The sequence below is a fragment of the Populus euphratica genome, unplaced genomic scaffold (assembly GCF_000495115.2).
Source record: "Populus euphratica unplaced genomic scaffold, PopEup_1.0 scaffold9.1, whole genome shotgun sequence".
NCBI classification, from domain to species: Eukaryota; Viridiplantae; Streptophyta; class Magnoliopsida; order Malpighiales; family Salicaceae; genus Populus; species Populus euphratica.
In genome coordinates, this window is record NW_011499857.1 from 2,417,204 (window position 1) to 2,424,551 (window position 7,348).

General features: G+C 29.9%; 1 protein-coding gene across 1 annotated transcript in view; it reads right to left on the reverse strand.

Annotated features, from left to right (window-relative positions):
* LOC105123835 (uncharacterized) overlaps nt 1-830 on the reverse strand; it is a 4,192-nt gene extending 3,362 nt beyond the window's left edge. The window contains exon 1 of the mRNA XM_011023576.1: nt 806-830. The gene's annotated coding sequence lies outside the window, so the exon portion shown is untranslated. The remainder of the gene's footprint in view (nt 1-805) is intronic.
* Nucleotides 831-7,348: the final 6,518 nt, after the last annotated feature.

Consider the following 7,348-nt stretch of genomic DNA (forward strand, 5'->3'; position numbering starts at 1 on the left):
TTTTTTTATTCCTGACTCTGGCGTCAGTGAATAAACAAATCAAATAAATTTATTTTTACTCATCACATAAAAAAATAAAATAAATTTAAATCAGATATTTCTTTTATTCCTGACTCTGGCGTCAGTGAATAAACAAATCAAATAAATTTATTTTTTACGCATCACACAAAAAATAAAATAAATTTAAATCAGATATTTTTTTTATTCCTGACTCTGGCGTCAGTGAATAAACAAATCAAATAAATTTATTTTTTTACGCATCACACAAAAAATAAAATAAATTTAAATCAGTTATTTTTATTCCCGACTCTGGCGTCAGTGAACAAATGAAAAAAAATAAACTTATTTTTTATGCATGTACATATGTTTTTATTTTTTTCTAGCTAAAAATAACGAATAAAAAATGATATAGATTTAAACCGGTATTTTTATTTCTGACTCTGGCGTCAGTGAATAAACCAATAAATTTACATTATTTTTTTTATTCATGCCTATATTTTTTATTTTTGCATTTTTGAAATATTTTATTTTACTTTTTTTTTTTGGGCTGGGCTGGGCTAACCCCAGCCCAGCATATATATTGGTGGTTGGGCACAGCTCAGCCCCACGGGGGCTGGGCTAGGCCCAGCCGGCCCCGCCCGGTCACTAGCCTAAGCCAGTGACCGGCTGGGCAAACAATTGATGCACACGTGAAGCACCTTCACGCGTGCATCAACAGTGCGAAGGTAATTAAGTTACCTTCGCACTGTTCAAGTGCAATCTTAATACAGGAGCCCAAAACAGAGAGCAACGGGTGTGGGTATACCTGTTTCTGGAGATTCCAAAGATCCTGCCGCTGGAGACCGAAGATCCTGCTTCTGAAGACCGAAGGTGCGTGCAGTGTTTGATGATGGTTCCTGTCTACTGCTTCTTCTGGTTTTCTTTCTGTGACCACTTGTCCGTGCTTTCCTCTTGAATCTTCAGTGAATTCCGGCTTGCTGTGAGTTTGTTTTGGGTGCTTTCTTTTTGTGCAGGGGTGTCTGCAGAGATGAAGGCAATGGCAGAGACAATTCTCTGTGTATACTGGTTTCCTTTCCTCTCCTTCTCTCTGTGTACTGCTTCTTTCTCTGGTTTTTTTTTTGTTTTGTTTTTGCTCTGGTTCTGACTCTTTTTTCTCTCGCTCTGTTTCTTTTTCTTTTTGTGAATTGCTCCGTTTTTGGGTTGATTTTTGCGTTCTCGACTCTGTATTTTTGGGTTGATTTTTTTCTGTTTTGCTCTAGTTTTCTCCCCCTTCACGCCTAGTTTTCTTCTCCCTTTTATAGAGAAATTGGCTCTGCCCCAGTCCTGTCTTTGTAGGACTGTGTTATGGAATCCCTGAACGAGATTATTGGCAACAGATGTTATCCAAGATCGGGTTTGTTGCAGATTATCAGCTCCCCTGCTGAATCGGAAACTCCCCTATTGACTCGGGATGGAGAAGACGTGGCAACGACGGCGTCTTGGCTGGAAACGGGAGTTTTCAATTTGACCCCTGGGCTTTGGAAATTCGGCAATTGGACCCCTTAATCAATTAAAATTCCTTTTAATTTTTTTCAGTTAATTTCAATTAGATCCCTAAATTGATACGTTATTCACACAACAGTCCTGAATTTCTGAACTATTCAATTTAGTCCTTGAACTTTACTTTTCCAATAATTTTCTCTAAATAACCTCCAAACTTTGGTATTTTTTCAATTAAACCCCTGATTCTTTTAATTAATTAAATCAAAATTTAATTAAGTCCTCAAACTCATTAATTCCTCAATTTCTTTTAATTTAATTAATTAACTTAATCCCAAGCTCAATTAAATCTCAAAATTTATTAATTCTCCAATTAAACCCTTGATTTAATTAATTAAACTAGTCAAGAGTTTAATTAAATATTTAAACTTTCCAATCATGTTTTCATTAACTCAAATTTTAGTTCATTCTTCATTTACTCTTTTTTTTTTTATCAAAATGTTTTAGTAAATAAAAAAAAATCAAAAATTTGGTTATGACAGTTACCATTAGAAAAGTTGGTGAATAGAAAATATTTTTCTGTCAACGAAAAACACTTTCATATAAAAAAAAGTTTGGCTTAATTTTTAGAAAAGTATTTTTGTTTTATTTTGAACGGAAAATATTTTTCAAAAGTTGTGAAAATTTTAAAAATATCATAATATTTATTGATCATGTCATATTTACTCATCAAAATTTCAATTCTTATTTGTTATGGTTTGATGATATTTCAATTTCTATCAGCCTACTATGACGGGTTTCCTATGATGAACCCTGATTTTCTTAATCAAGAATATGGTCTAAATGATGAAATGTCTTTAATTATTATTAAGACTTCTTTCAATGACCCTAGTTTATCCTAAAAACAAAACTAAATCTTAAAAATAGATTAAACACAAAAAAAAAAACACAAAACATGACAAAACGGATAAAATGTAAAAAAATAACTGAAGAACATGAGAAACATTCAACATAAAACCAACAACATGAGTTCCAAATTAGACTTGATGCAGTCAAATCAATGGCACAAACATGTTGAAAATTATAAAATAATTAATAATCTAGCATCTATTTACTTTAATTATCAAAAAATTAACACAATTTTGTCAAAATAGGTTTTTATTCAAAATCGGAACCTGAGGATTAAAACCCTCAAAAACTTGTCATTAATGCTAATAAACCCTAGATTATTGACTAATTAAGTTACTTGAATGATTTAGTGTAAAGAGTTGGACCAAAACCAATCCAAATTATGGAGTTAAGATAATGTTCTTTTCAAGAACATGAAGAATACTGCCCAACAACCCATAAATAGCCCAAAAACCCAGCACATTGTGAAGCCTTTAAAATTGATAATTTTTTACTTTTAAAACTTGATTTCTTTATTCTAACAAGTTACATAACTTTAATCAAACATGTTTGAATAAAAACAAATAACAAATAACATCAAAATTATACCAGTGATTCCAAACTTCAAAACTGCTAGCTTAATACAGTCTATAAAAACATAAAATTTCAACTCAAAATTGACTCTTTAGGCACTTGAAACCCAAATCATGCTTAAGAACCAAGAACATACATTAACAAACTAAAAAGAGAATCAATAACCCTACTACTAGATTCCTTAATCATTTTATTTCATTTAACTAAACATCCAAATATATTTTAAACATCTAGCAATATCAACATGCAACTACAAACAAGATTAAATAACATTTTATGTATTAATCAAAATAAAAGTTAAAAGCAAAATAATGTAATAATTATTCAAAAACACTATAAAGTATGAAAGAATAGGCTAGAGATGTGCCTCATAGACATCATCTACTAGGATAAATGAATGTTTTATTCCTTTCAAACTCAAACAATGGTTGTTACCCTTTGTTTTTTTTTAAATTTTTTTTTTACTTTTATTTAAAGTTGCAAAAATTCTTGTACTAGACTCTTAAACCTTCACAATTTAGAGTTCCTTTATCTTCTTTCTTTCTCCCCTACTTTGATTTTTTAAAGGGTATTTATAAGGTTTCAAACTATAATTTTTATTGATTTAATTAAACATCGATCCTCCTTCTTAAGAGCTTAACTCTCTGATCAAAATAAGAAAGTTTTAGGTACGTTTATAGTTGTGATCTCTGTATTTATATTGGTTTTACAATGGTGATTTTGTAACAAATTTGATCTTAAAGATTTTGGTGGTTTGCCCAAACTTAGAGACTAAAGAGCTTATTTATGGCCTTTTAATCCTGAGAGAAACGTGTTCATCGATGACTGAGTTATCCATTTTCGAGGCTTCATCAGAGCAACTTTGACATCATTATCATCGATAATTTTACTGTATGTTTTTCTAATTTGTATTCATTATTTCCTTTCAATTACTATATTTTCAAGAGAAAAAAAATTCAAGTCCAAGTTCAATAAAAGCGCCCTTACTTCATTAAGTAGTAGTGTTGATGATCATGTTGTGAATCCATGGAAGATTATGAAGAGGCATCTAAAGTATTAAAATGTTAAGGTGAATGAAATGTTTGAAAGAAATGTTTATCTTGGATAGTTGTTGAAGACACTACAACATCAGTGTCTTGCTATCTAAGAACTATATTTTATAGTGCAATAACTTGTGTTGTAATGACATTTAGTGTTAAAATCATGATTGGCTTATAAAACAAATAAAAGAAAAAAAAATAAAAATCTTCAATGAAAAAAACATTTCGTTTGCATTTCTATAAGAACTTCCACTAGAATGTTTGTATACATTTTGTAACTTGGGACAAAACTTATAAAATGTATAGAAACTTTGGGTTTCCAATTTTTTAAAAAATTTTTATTTCATTAGCAACTTTTAATTTTGATGGATTTTTCAAAGAAAAATTAGTGATAAAAACTGATTCCAGGCGTGGATATTATATCAACAATTATGTTGGTATTGAAAATTGTTAATGAAATAAAAAACATGACAAGTTACTTTTTGGTTATAGTATTTTGTCTCCATATAAAACACCTACAAAATCTTCCTTGTACATCCACATAATATTTTTCAAAAAAAATTAGTATAAAGAGAAAAATAAGAAAGAATCTCTAATTGTAAATGAAAATATTGTTATTGGATTTGATAAGAATGAATATGATTTTTCCCCCTCAATTTAATGTGATGTAGATTTATTGCATAAATATTGATAATCATTATTATAACTATGTGCGAAATGCCGGATATACTTGGTGGTAGTTGCTAGTTCTTGTATCTTAGTAAAGATTGTAACTTAAAAATCCAACTTGCTCTCTTATAGTCAAGGATCAAATGAGTGTCATCAATGATATTCTTTTGCCTAAACGCATATGTGGGGGAATTCTTTAACTTATTTCTTGTACATCATAATTTATTTTTGGCAAGTTCTTGCACATCATAATTAAGACCGAATTTCTTTTTTATGATTAAGCCATTTTTGAATTCAAATTGTCCCATTGGGCATCTATGAAAAGCCAATACTAGGTAACTATGAAGGGAGCTAGTAGAGCCTCTAGACCACTTCTTTTCACACACTTGTCTTTTATTACTATTTGTTTTGGTGCAAAACCTTCTTTGATTATGTTTAGACTAATTATGGGAAACTTGAAAAACATGGCAAAATAATGAAGTGAAAACAACGTAAAATTTGGTGAGGAGGTCTGGAAAGGAGAAAACCTAGACTAGCATTGGTTGTTTTCTTTGAGATAATTAAGACTAGGTAGGGTTCTTACTTTCAAATGTCACTTGCTTTCCCCGTTACCTTGTACCCGAACATGAACTCTCTTCAACGCAACTAGTTTTATGCCAAGTTTTCCTCATTAAGTCCCTTTCACATTGAGCGTTCTCTGCCTCAGCTCTATTACTAGCGCTAACCCCACTGAAGTAAATGCCCCCGAGCCATCGTTTCTCCTTCGCAAATTCTGTAGCATTCTTCATTAATTAGCTAATGAAGTTCTTTTTGTAATTCACAAACAAACCTTCGCACCTGCTCTGGGTTTAATTTATTGGTGATACTTGCAAGTCACATGATAGATATGATAATAATATTAGGTCGTTGTGTCTTGTGTGTGCAAATGCATGAAGACAACTTGAAGAGACTTGTTGCGCAATTGCCATTTGCCACCATGAAGACTGGAGTAGGTGCGATCCTGCTCCTATGGAGGGAGGGGCTGGCGCCTGTCCATCCTTGCAGACCGGATAGTACAAAACTCCTCTCTTCTTTTGGTGCTTTTGGACTCTTTCATATATTTATTTTTCGAGGAGCAAACAATTTATACAAATGGATGGATTATTTAATCAACATGTTGCTGAGAAATGTATGATGAAATAGCACTGGTGCGGGAACGAAAGGAGATGGTATGGAAGAAGAGTACATGAAAAACGAAATTATAATAAATGGGAAACCAATTTACATGAGGCTAATACCACTAATCACCATTTATTAAAATTGCTTTCTCATAATCAAATAGCAGTGAGCTGCTAACCGACATAGATAAGCATATAAATAGTTTTTCAGTTCCATTATTTAGTATTGATTTAATTGAAGATTAGACTCTGTTTTTTTAACTTTTTATGTCCTTTGTTTTTTTGTTTTTTTAATTGATTGGGTTCTCCCTGTTTTTTTATTTATTATAATTTCTTAAGTTTATTTTTATAGATAAATTTTATTTTTAAATTAAATATAATTTATTTATTGAATCTAAGCTAACGATCCCTCCTTAATTTCTTTTAATGTCATTATATACTTTTTTGTAGTGAGGTTTAGATGACCTTAACAGGGTTTTTTAGTGACAGATATTGTCTTTAGTATAATGATGACAAGTTTATAACAATTTTTACTTTCTTTTCCTTTTTATTATTATTATTATGACATTAATAACTTATTTGTTTTAATTAATGGCTATTATATATTTTTTATACTTTTTATTTGCTATCATTTGCTATAATTTAAATTAAACTATTATATTATGATATTATTGCATTCAAGTTAATGATGTGACCATCAAATGTTTTTTTTTTTTAATATCATCATTACCTAAGTATCTATATCGAATATTAAAAAAATTTGACAAGCCCGTGACGTAAAGTGGGTCACAGGTGCTGTAATATCTATCAAGTCTGTGTACTTGGTGACACATCACATGAGGAAGCACATGGAAGACATGGGCGCCATCGCCCGCCAGGGAAATCTATCATGCAATTTTCAGTATCTTTTATGCAGATTTTATGTTGACATAAAGTAACCTGTTTTTCTTGGGCCGTTTGGCCCCTTCTTTCACCCCCCAAGAAAAATGTGGACAGAAGGCCTGGCAACACCTGCTAGTCTAATCATCAACACGTAGGTCTAGAATCTAATGCTAGTCTATATTAATTTCTTTTAATATATTTTAGAAATGACTAACATTTTTTCCTTCAAAACTTTTTTCATAAATTATTATTTTAATGTTACATGATTAACTTCGAAAGTTTAAAAATAATTTAAAAAATTAATTTAATTTAAAATAATATATTTTTATTATAAATATTAAAATAATAATATATTAGATCAATTTATATATATTTAAATTGACCTACTAATCTATACAATCTATACGTTGTATAATGATATTATAATAATATTAAAAAAATTATAAATCTTTTTAAAAAATAAAATAAATATAAAAAATAAATTATCTCGAGTTAACTCTCAATCAAGTTAACCGAGTTAAATTATTAAACTTGTAGGTGCTGATAATAAAATAACCTTGTAAAACATGATTTTTTTAAAAAAAAATATGAAATTCAATCTCTAATATATCTAATATTAAATAATAAAATTAAAATAAA